This window comes from Prosopis cineraria, unplaced genomic scaffold (genome assembly GCF_029017545.1).
Source record: "Prosopis cineraria cultivar Desert tree isolate PC_DT_omini unplaced genomic scaffold, ASM2901754v1 PC6, whole genome shotgun sequence".
Classification (NCBI taxonomy): Eukaryota; Viridiplantae; Streptophyta; class Magnoliopsida; order Fabales; family Fabaceae; genus Prosopis; species Prosopis cineraria.
Window position 1 is genome coordinate 32,346,528 of NW_026555337.1, and position 9,107 is coordinate 32,355,634.

A 9,107-nucleotide genomic window follows, 5' to 3' on the forward strand; every position below is an offset into this window, starting at 1 on the left:
TCTTATATCAAAATTTGACCACCCAAGTGCCATTTCCCAAAATAGACCCTAAACCCCTAAAATGCACAAGTCATACAAGAGTGGTCAAAAATTAATCCAAATATCATGTATTTATATATATGCACATGCGGGGCTCACGCACCCACTCTTTCTATCCAAGGTGTATGTTTGCTCATAGCACACCATTTGTAATGCAACCATTTTACATTTGCTTATAGAATCACATATACATCAAAATAAATATATGCTTGTAGTAGAAACTTGGTCTACTAAATAAATCCATCAAAAAACCACAGACTATAACCAAGTTTCTTAGCCACAAGTCTACAAGCAAACAAAAATTCATACACAAGCCATACATTCCACACATATTCACACACACATATATATAATCACATTCTACTAGCTTTGCTCCTTTACAATAGATTTGCTAAATGCATTACAATAGATTTTTTTAAAAAAGGGATTGCAGTTGTTTACAATCCACAAACAACCCCTAGCTTTGCTTCTTTCCTCATCCACCACTGGTTCCTTCACCTGGACCTAGAAATATTGAAAAGAAAAAGGTGAGATAACCACAGTCTCAGGAACAGAGAAATCTACGTTAATTATTACCAAGTAAGATATAATCGAATAAACGAATAATAGATTCAACATAGTATATAATTTAACTATTTCAAATGCATGACATAGGCCAGTATGGCCTTTCTTAACCAACAAAATGCCTCTTGGTACTTTTTAGCTCGCAGGTAAACCTTATACCCACTTGTACCTCTGTAGACACAAAACATAATTCAAGGTATGATCGAATACACCTAACTGCCCGTGCTCTTTCAACGTGAATCCTGAGCAGCTGAAGCTAACTCTTTCCCAGAGCCAGCTCGACATACTCTCCATATGAGGCCTATCTTGGCCTAAATGCTCAACCTCACACTTCATATGCCGGATTCCCTCCTCCACTGAGAGGTGTCAAACACTCAATCTACTAACCACTTTAGTGTACTGAGCCCATAATATAAAAGACAACACTAAGTATTGATAGTGAGCCATAGAATATCACAAGACCGAATCTCCTCATTGGTGAACTCCCACCAAGATCATGCCTCCTACTCTTTTCTGAGTATTGACCACTTCAACATTTAAGGTAGTATAACACTTATAATTTATCTCTTAAGTAGTTCCTTAGTCTATCTAAGGTACCAAACTTAGTTACACTTCCCTAAGTGCAACTCTTCATTTTTTATGATGACAATGCATGCTAATAATCTTATTTCCATCACTAACATCATTATTAAATAGATGTAAATATAAATGCATTATTATTAAAGCAATACCCCATAAACCCTTCTAAAACACATTTTATTTGCATTCAATTGTCTAAAACATGTAATGTATGCTAGATAATATTATCTACTCAAAAATAGCTAAACAAAGCAATAAGAAATATAAATTCTCCTATTAGCTCAACCCTTTAGTATTAAAAGGGTTTTCCTTGTACAAAATAAGAGTTGGCTTGTTCTTTAACCTTTCAATAAATTCCACCAACTATTCCTTACGGCACATATGTGATCCATATCACTTTTCATGAAAAATAGCATAAAAGAAGACTATAACTCATACCACATAACTTGGGTCAATGAGCCATAATCCATCCCAATGGTCCATGTATTAAACCAACTATTCTCATATTACCACTTAACTACCAAAGTCATTTATTAGCCACCATTAAGCAAATTTTCAAACCATACAATTTTTAATCAACCAAAAACCTTCACTTAGTGTTACAAACTTTCATAATTAGCCCTTATAATGAAAAATAAAGCTTAATTTAAATCTTATTGGCTCCAAATAGCATGATTATAACCCAATCAATAGGTTTAAATGATTAAAGAGAAAAACCCAATCCCTTAAGGTTTGATTTTTGCCGAAAACTTCCTTTTTCATCTAATTGCCCACTCAAAATACTAGAGCACCATATAGAAACTCAAAACAACCTCCCTAGGATCCAAGGAAACTAAAGCTCATAAGAAAAAAGCCTTTGGAATAAAAATTCAAAAATTTTCTCTTCCAAAAATTTAAGAAAACCAAGAGGGAAGGAAGAGGATTGAAACAGGGAGTTTACCTACCGCATAGCCAAGCTCGCAACGATTGCAAAGACTTCTAGATTCGAGCCCTAGCTTCCCTCTCTTGCTTCCTCATCTTCACCGTCACTCTCCTCTTTCGTTTTGTTGTGTTTTGTTTCTTTTGTTTGCTCGTTTCTTTTTTGTGTGCTCTTATAAAAAAAACTGATCTAAAAATTTTAGGGCAAATTACAAGTAAGGGCCTAACATTTTTTTAATTATAACATAAAAGCTCAAGTCAATTTTGGTAATTTTTTCATAGTTAAAAATAAATAAAATCAAACTTTTGCTTAGAAAAATTCAAACTCGAGACCTTTATCATACTATTCTTAATTTTTAATTTAATTATAATATTTTATTTAAAATAAATTTAAGTTTTAAAATTTCAGGATGTTACACTAGAGCTAGCGGTACTAAAGGAAATAAAATTGTTAGAAAACTGGGTTTCTATGAATAGATTTAGGTTGAAGCTACTGGTATACTGACGGTATTTGGTTATTATGGAATAATGATATTGTTAATATTGATTATATTTACTCTAATGTTCAGCTGTTATTTTACAGGGTCAACATTTTAGCTTCTAATAATTTTTATATACTATCCTGTGTTTATGGCGATCCTAACCCATACAATTGTGACCCCTTTTAGGACTCTATCATCTCCATTGCTCAAAATATTTTTGATCCTTGGCTAATTATGGGTGACTTCAATGCCTACCTTTCTTGTCAAGATAAATCTGGGGGAATAATTTCAATTGGAAGTCTATGAAGCAATTTAGACATTGTATAAATTCTTCTAATCTTCTTGAACTAAACTTCTATGGTGACGGATTTACTTAGAAAAGAGGCAATATTAAAGAATGTTTGGATTGGGCTTTTTGCAACATAAAATGGAGATTTCAATTTCATTAGGCTTATTCTTTTAACTTGCTTAAGTATGGATCTGACCACTGTCCTGTCAGAATTCAATTACATAAGAAAGAGCACTAAAAGCATCATTCCAAAACCTTTCATTGTCAAGTTGCTTGGATGCTTGAGGATTCCTTCCATCCTCTTGTTAAAGATTCATGAAAGTGACATTGCCTTCTCCAACATGCAGTAGATAATGAATGACCTAAAATTATAATCCAAGATGAACCAATTGAGTAAGAATAACAACAGATATGAAGCTAAATGGAATCTACCTAAACCTGGTTGGCTCAATGTTGATGGCTTTGTTATTAATAATGGTGCTGTTGCTTGTGGTGATATTATCAGAGACGACAAGGGAAATTGAATTAAGAGATTCTCTAAAAATATTGGTTATTACCCAAACACAGCAGCTAAGCTTCTGAGAATTTTAGAAGGATTCAATCTTTGTTGGAATGAGGATCTTGTCAAAATCAATGTCTACTCTGACTTTTTGGAAGCCTTATTGCTCATTAACAACAGGTGCTACGATACCTATCTACTCTTTATGATTATCAAGAACACCGGAGAACTCATCATGAAAGATTGGGAGGTTATCTTTGATTATGTCTATAGAGAAGCCAAGAAATTCACTAATCTTCTAACCCACAAGGCATCCTATGAAGATTTCGATATTTCTATTTTTGACAACCCCCTTGATTGTATAAGCCTCATGGCTTTAGATATGACTAGACCTTAGTCTTTTTTGCATAGTTTCTCCTTGGCCTTGTATTAAAAAAAATTGTTGCTAAATTTTGGTTCAACTATGAAAATATGTTGCAGCTATTTGTCTATGAAATAACATTTAGATTTTTAGATTTTTAGATTTAGAATATTTTTTATCTAATTAATGCAAGATAAGTGGATTTTAATGAGTTAATAACAAAACGTTATTATGTAATAAATAATTTAGAAAATATATATGTATTGATTTAATTAGAAATTATATTTCAAGTATATAAGTTTATTTTTTTACTTTAAAGATTTTGCTTTTAAGTTGGAAGAGCATTTATTTACTAGTAAGGTCTTCATATTAGAAAGCAAGTTTTGAACCATAACCTTGTTATGAGTTAAATTTTAACCAATTTGACCAATTTTTGTTGGTTATACGTATGTTTCTTCGAAGTAAAAGTAGATTAAATGTCCACCCATTGACTTAAACTCACCAGCTAAATTGAGTGATTGGGTCACATCTAGCTATAAAATGTAGAGCATTAGATGGAAACGGACGGCTAGGATTGGCCTATGAGCATCAGGTTCATCCCTCAAGATGATTGATGAAGGTGGGAGAGACCCATTATTGTTTTGGGCCCTGGGAATTATTGGGCCACCAATCATCTGATGTTGAACTCCACTTTCTCATTTGAGTTGGGCTTAATTATTGGTTTTGAGCCTCTTTTCTTTTGGATTACATTTTATGTTTTAAAAAACAAATACAAAGGCTGGAGTTTTCATGAACATTTTTTGTCATTGGTTGTCAAATGGAGGATTGAACCTGCGCAAAGCTAGGCCTACAATGCTTTGCATCTTCAACCTCTCTCTACATGAAGATTTGTCAGCCGATTTACAAGTCAGTGTTTTTATTTTTCCCCCCTTTCACAAGTGAAACTTTGTTATTTTATTGCTCACGATACACATGATCTAACAACCACTTAAAAAATTATAACTAGTCGATTTGTTAATTTTGTTTTAACGTTGTAGTTACATTTTCTTTTTATTTGTTAATATATATTTGTTTTTCAATATATATTTTTCTTTTTGTTTTAACATTACCTGAGTTTTGAGTTAGAGTATAAGATACTCATTAGGAAAACTAGCCACTGTTATGCTTTAACTTAACTTGATTCAGATTAATGAGAGTCTAAAATGTTTGTAATATATATTTCACTTATAAAAAGATATATCAGTTTTTTTTTTTTTGAGAGGGGGTATCTCATAAGATTTTTAGTTTGTGATTATGAGAATCAAAGGAGAGAAGAGGCTTTTCTTTTCTTTTTTAAAAAAATTAATATGTTTAGCCTGTACTCTGTAAGTTCAAACCTATTATTCTACATCCTATAGATAATCGGAGAAGGGGAAAAATCTAAAAAATATATACATACACACAAACATTTGAAGACGGAAACTTAGAGAGAACATTTCAACTTAATTTAATTATGTGGCTATGGTATTCGGAATGGAGTGAATTAATCAAGTTTTCTGTGGCAGGAAAAAAGGAAAAGGGGGAAAAAACAAACCAAAAGTTGGTGCTAGAAGAGGAATATTGAAATATGAAGGCGGAAGCTTAGAGAATCTTTCAACTCAAATTATGATTACATACAACCACTTTGAAATTTTTTTAAGATAAATTGAATATATCACATCATTTGTGGTTTGTTGAATAAAAATATTACATTAACATTAAATATAAATTGATTATGGTATTAATAATAGTAGAAATAGAAAAGATAAAAAATTAAATATGTATTCTATTATAAGAATAAAATTAATTAAAATAATGTTTTATAAATTTTTTATTTAAATGACTAATGGAATATTTCTGTCGCTAATTTACATAGTCAATCCATCACTAAATTTCATCATTAATTTACTTCTCATAGAATATTTCTTGGCAAATTTCATTGGAAAGTTATTCGATTGTTATTCCAAAACTAATTTATTATTTTAGTTATTTTAATATTTATATTATTCTAAAATTGAAATTTAAATAAATTGAGAAAATAGTTAATTGTAATCTAATTTATCGCTTCATGCATTTTGCACTCTACTTTTTCCCCCATAAAATACTATTTTTTGAATATATATATATATATATATATATTTTATGTACTTTCAACTTGATCATATCACAATCGCTATAACTTTATTCAAGTCAAATGTAAAGTTGTCAATTTTCTTAAGTGCATAAAGCTATTCAACATACGTTGGAAATTTCAAGGTTATCCCATTATTGATATAATTTTTATTTATTTAGACTTTGTCTTTTGAGATATTTTGGTATGTCGAATTGACTTTAGAGATAGCAGAGAAAATTGAAATATTCACTTGGTGGGTTTAATTTTTCTTTCTTTTAATTTATCAATACTTTTCTAATCTCATGAAAAGTTAAACATAAGACATTTACGATACACTTCTCTTGATTGTAGCCAACTAGTGATGATATTAGTAATGTATTAGTGATACGATATTTATAGTTATGTATTATAATTAATATTAGTAATATTTTAGCAATTCATTATAATTACTAATAAATTTTTTATAGCAAATTAAATTATATTATGATATTACACACACACTATATAAGTTTAGATTTATGATATTACAATTCACTTGTCTCATTAGTAGCCTATATCTACTTTTATAACTGGGAAATGCATTATATCAAACAAGCATAGAAAAGCACAAATATGAAAGCATACATAAACCAAAATGACAACATGACACCACGACAAACAATACATGCTAAAATATGAAAAAGTTACAACGCAACAGTGCCACAAGGAACTTAAAGACCAGAGAGAGAGTACACCAAACTTGCAAAATATCCCCAATTCCCTATAAGGTTTGTTGTCAAGCATGCATGCACTGCAAACCTACAAGAACTTTTGTGCCATCAAGCTAGTCCTTCAGGTTAAAGAAAGATGATTGAAGAAACTGTGCACCAAGCTCCATTCGGCAACCAAATAATTTGAGTGAGTCCCCTTCAGTCAGCGAACATGTGGCTTATTCATAGAACACAGTATCCAAACAGCACACATAACACGAAAACTGGAGAAGACACCATGCCAGCAATGCTAATGCATATTAAATTAAGTGGAAAAAAGATCATCAACAAAAGATTATATTCCAATATTCATACCATACTATAAGTATGTTCTCAGCTTCTTAAAGCTCGTCGTGGTCTCGGTTGTCTTGTTTACCGTGATGATCATGTTCATCAAGCCCGTGATTGTTGCGAGGCAATATTGGCTTAAGAGAGGGCCAATTGTCAACTATTTTCTTCACGCCACCAATTATAGTCATTAGTTGAACCTGGGGCAAAATTGATTAGTGCATATTGGTCTCCTTTAAAAATGTAAGCTTCATTTGTCCTGTGAGATGCGAAAGCTGCTTCTATTCCACTTTCAAAGATAGTGCCTATGAAACTGTGAAAGCCTTCGTTAATGCGACGGATGGCAATTTGGGTCTTGGAATTGTAGTTTATAAGAGCATACTGGTCGCCTTTGAATAAGTAAGCTTCATCCCTTGCAGTTGCCCTAAATGCAGCATCTATGCTATTCTCAAAAACAGTACCCTTGAAGAAGGGAAACATGGCAGCGATTGTCATAGGACCTTGGAGTATTTTGTCATTTGTGGATCCTGGAGCATAGTCTATGTAGGCACAAAGTTTCTCAGAGAATATGAATACTTCCGTGCCATCAGTGTCAAAGGCACAGTCTATTCCGTGTTCTCCAAATGGTGTACCAACAAGAGAACGGTAGCCATCACAAATCAAAAGTGGACCATTGATAATCCTGTCGTTTGTTGATCCCGGAGCATAATTCACCAGCACATACTCATTTTTCATGAATAAATAGGCTTCATTGATACTACTTGCACGGAATGCAGCGTTGATGTAGCTCTTTATATCTTCTACACGATTGGCATACCAATCATATGCATCATCCGAGACTTGTCTTTTCTCTCTCACTTGATTTGATTGATTTGGATAGATTTTCAGCTTTTTCAGTTTCTTACGTCCAGAAGTTTTATCCACGTAGTCAACTACGGGCCCCCGAAGTGGAAGCTGCCTAGGCGGATCCGACTGTGGATTAAAATTGGCATTTAGTCTAAGTATGTCGTCAGCTCTCTCACATCTGGTATACCTGCACAACAAAAGATAAATAAAATAAGTATGTATAATGTATTACTCATTATGGTCTAGGAATGTTGATCAATTTAAAACTTAGATTGATCCAACTTCACGTGTGATAAGGTATAATTGAGCAGAGCGAATGTATTGAGGTGCAATGCCACCAATGAAGGCAACTTCATCTTGAGCAGGATATTCATAGAGACGACCCAGTGTCTGAGAAACCCAAATACCACCAGGAGCGTTGACTCGTAGCGGTAGACTCGCATGGATTGTCCAGGTTGGAGGCTGGGGCTTGGATGTCATGCACTATTAAGTGTGGTGCTAACGAAAGCATGTGTTGCAGGCCTAGTTGACTCAAGAGGCCTGCCAGCATTATGGACATAATGATGCAAATTGAAGTAAATGGTTTCGGGGGTGCTCTCTTCACGTCTTGCTTGAAATCCATGAGCAAAGACTTGTTCATAAGCAGTCAAGTCCCAACGGAACACACGCCTCCTTATATCTTGGTCATCTTCGCTGCTTCTGTATATGATATCATCCAAACGCGGATTTCCCAAAGGGCCACAATTCATATAGTAAACATGTTCCACCAAATGTTGAACTTCCAATACCTCAGATTGGTTCAAAGGCTGTGGATAGAGTGCTGCAGCCCCTCTCCATGGTGAGTCTGATGGGATTGACATGTTTAATTTCTTCTTAACAAAGGGATCTAATGAGGTATGTTGCAGGATGGGTATTGGATGGATGGGTATATATAGGCCAAGAGTTCAAGAAATTGACATGAAACACACATACACACACACATGACTAGAAATGTGGGGATAAAAAAAAAAAATCAAATCGATCTAAAAAACGAAACAATTTTTAACGAGGACAACATGCATTCTTATTAGTGAACTTTAATGTAAAACCTTTCTATATTTCCCCTGAAACTTTTGACCATATAGCCCCATCTTCCCACTAACCGGAACCTTTACACTTTAATTTTCACTTTAATTGATATTCTCTCTCAAGCTCTTAATGATAAAATAAAGTTAATTAGCTAATTTCTCAATTTATGAAAAATATACTTCCCTAGTCTTATTTATAAGTTATTTCTAACATATTTTATTGGAATCAAAGAAAATTTTAAAACTCATTAACTCAATCTAAAAATTTAATAAGTTTTTAACTTTGTCACTATTA

At 32.9% G+C, this 9,107-nt stretch overlaps 1 pseudogene; it reads right to left on the reverse strand.

Annotated features, from left to right (window-relative positions):
* Positions 1 to 6,398: 6,398 nt before the first annotated feature.
* On the reverse strand, positions 6,399 to 8,225 carry LOC129314080 (albumin-2-like; annotated as a pseudogene).
* Positions 8,226 to 9,107: the final 882 nt, after the last annotated feature.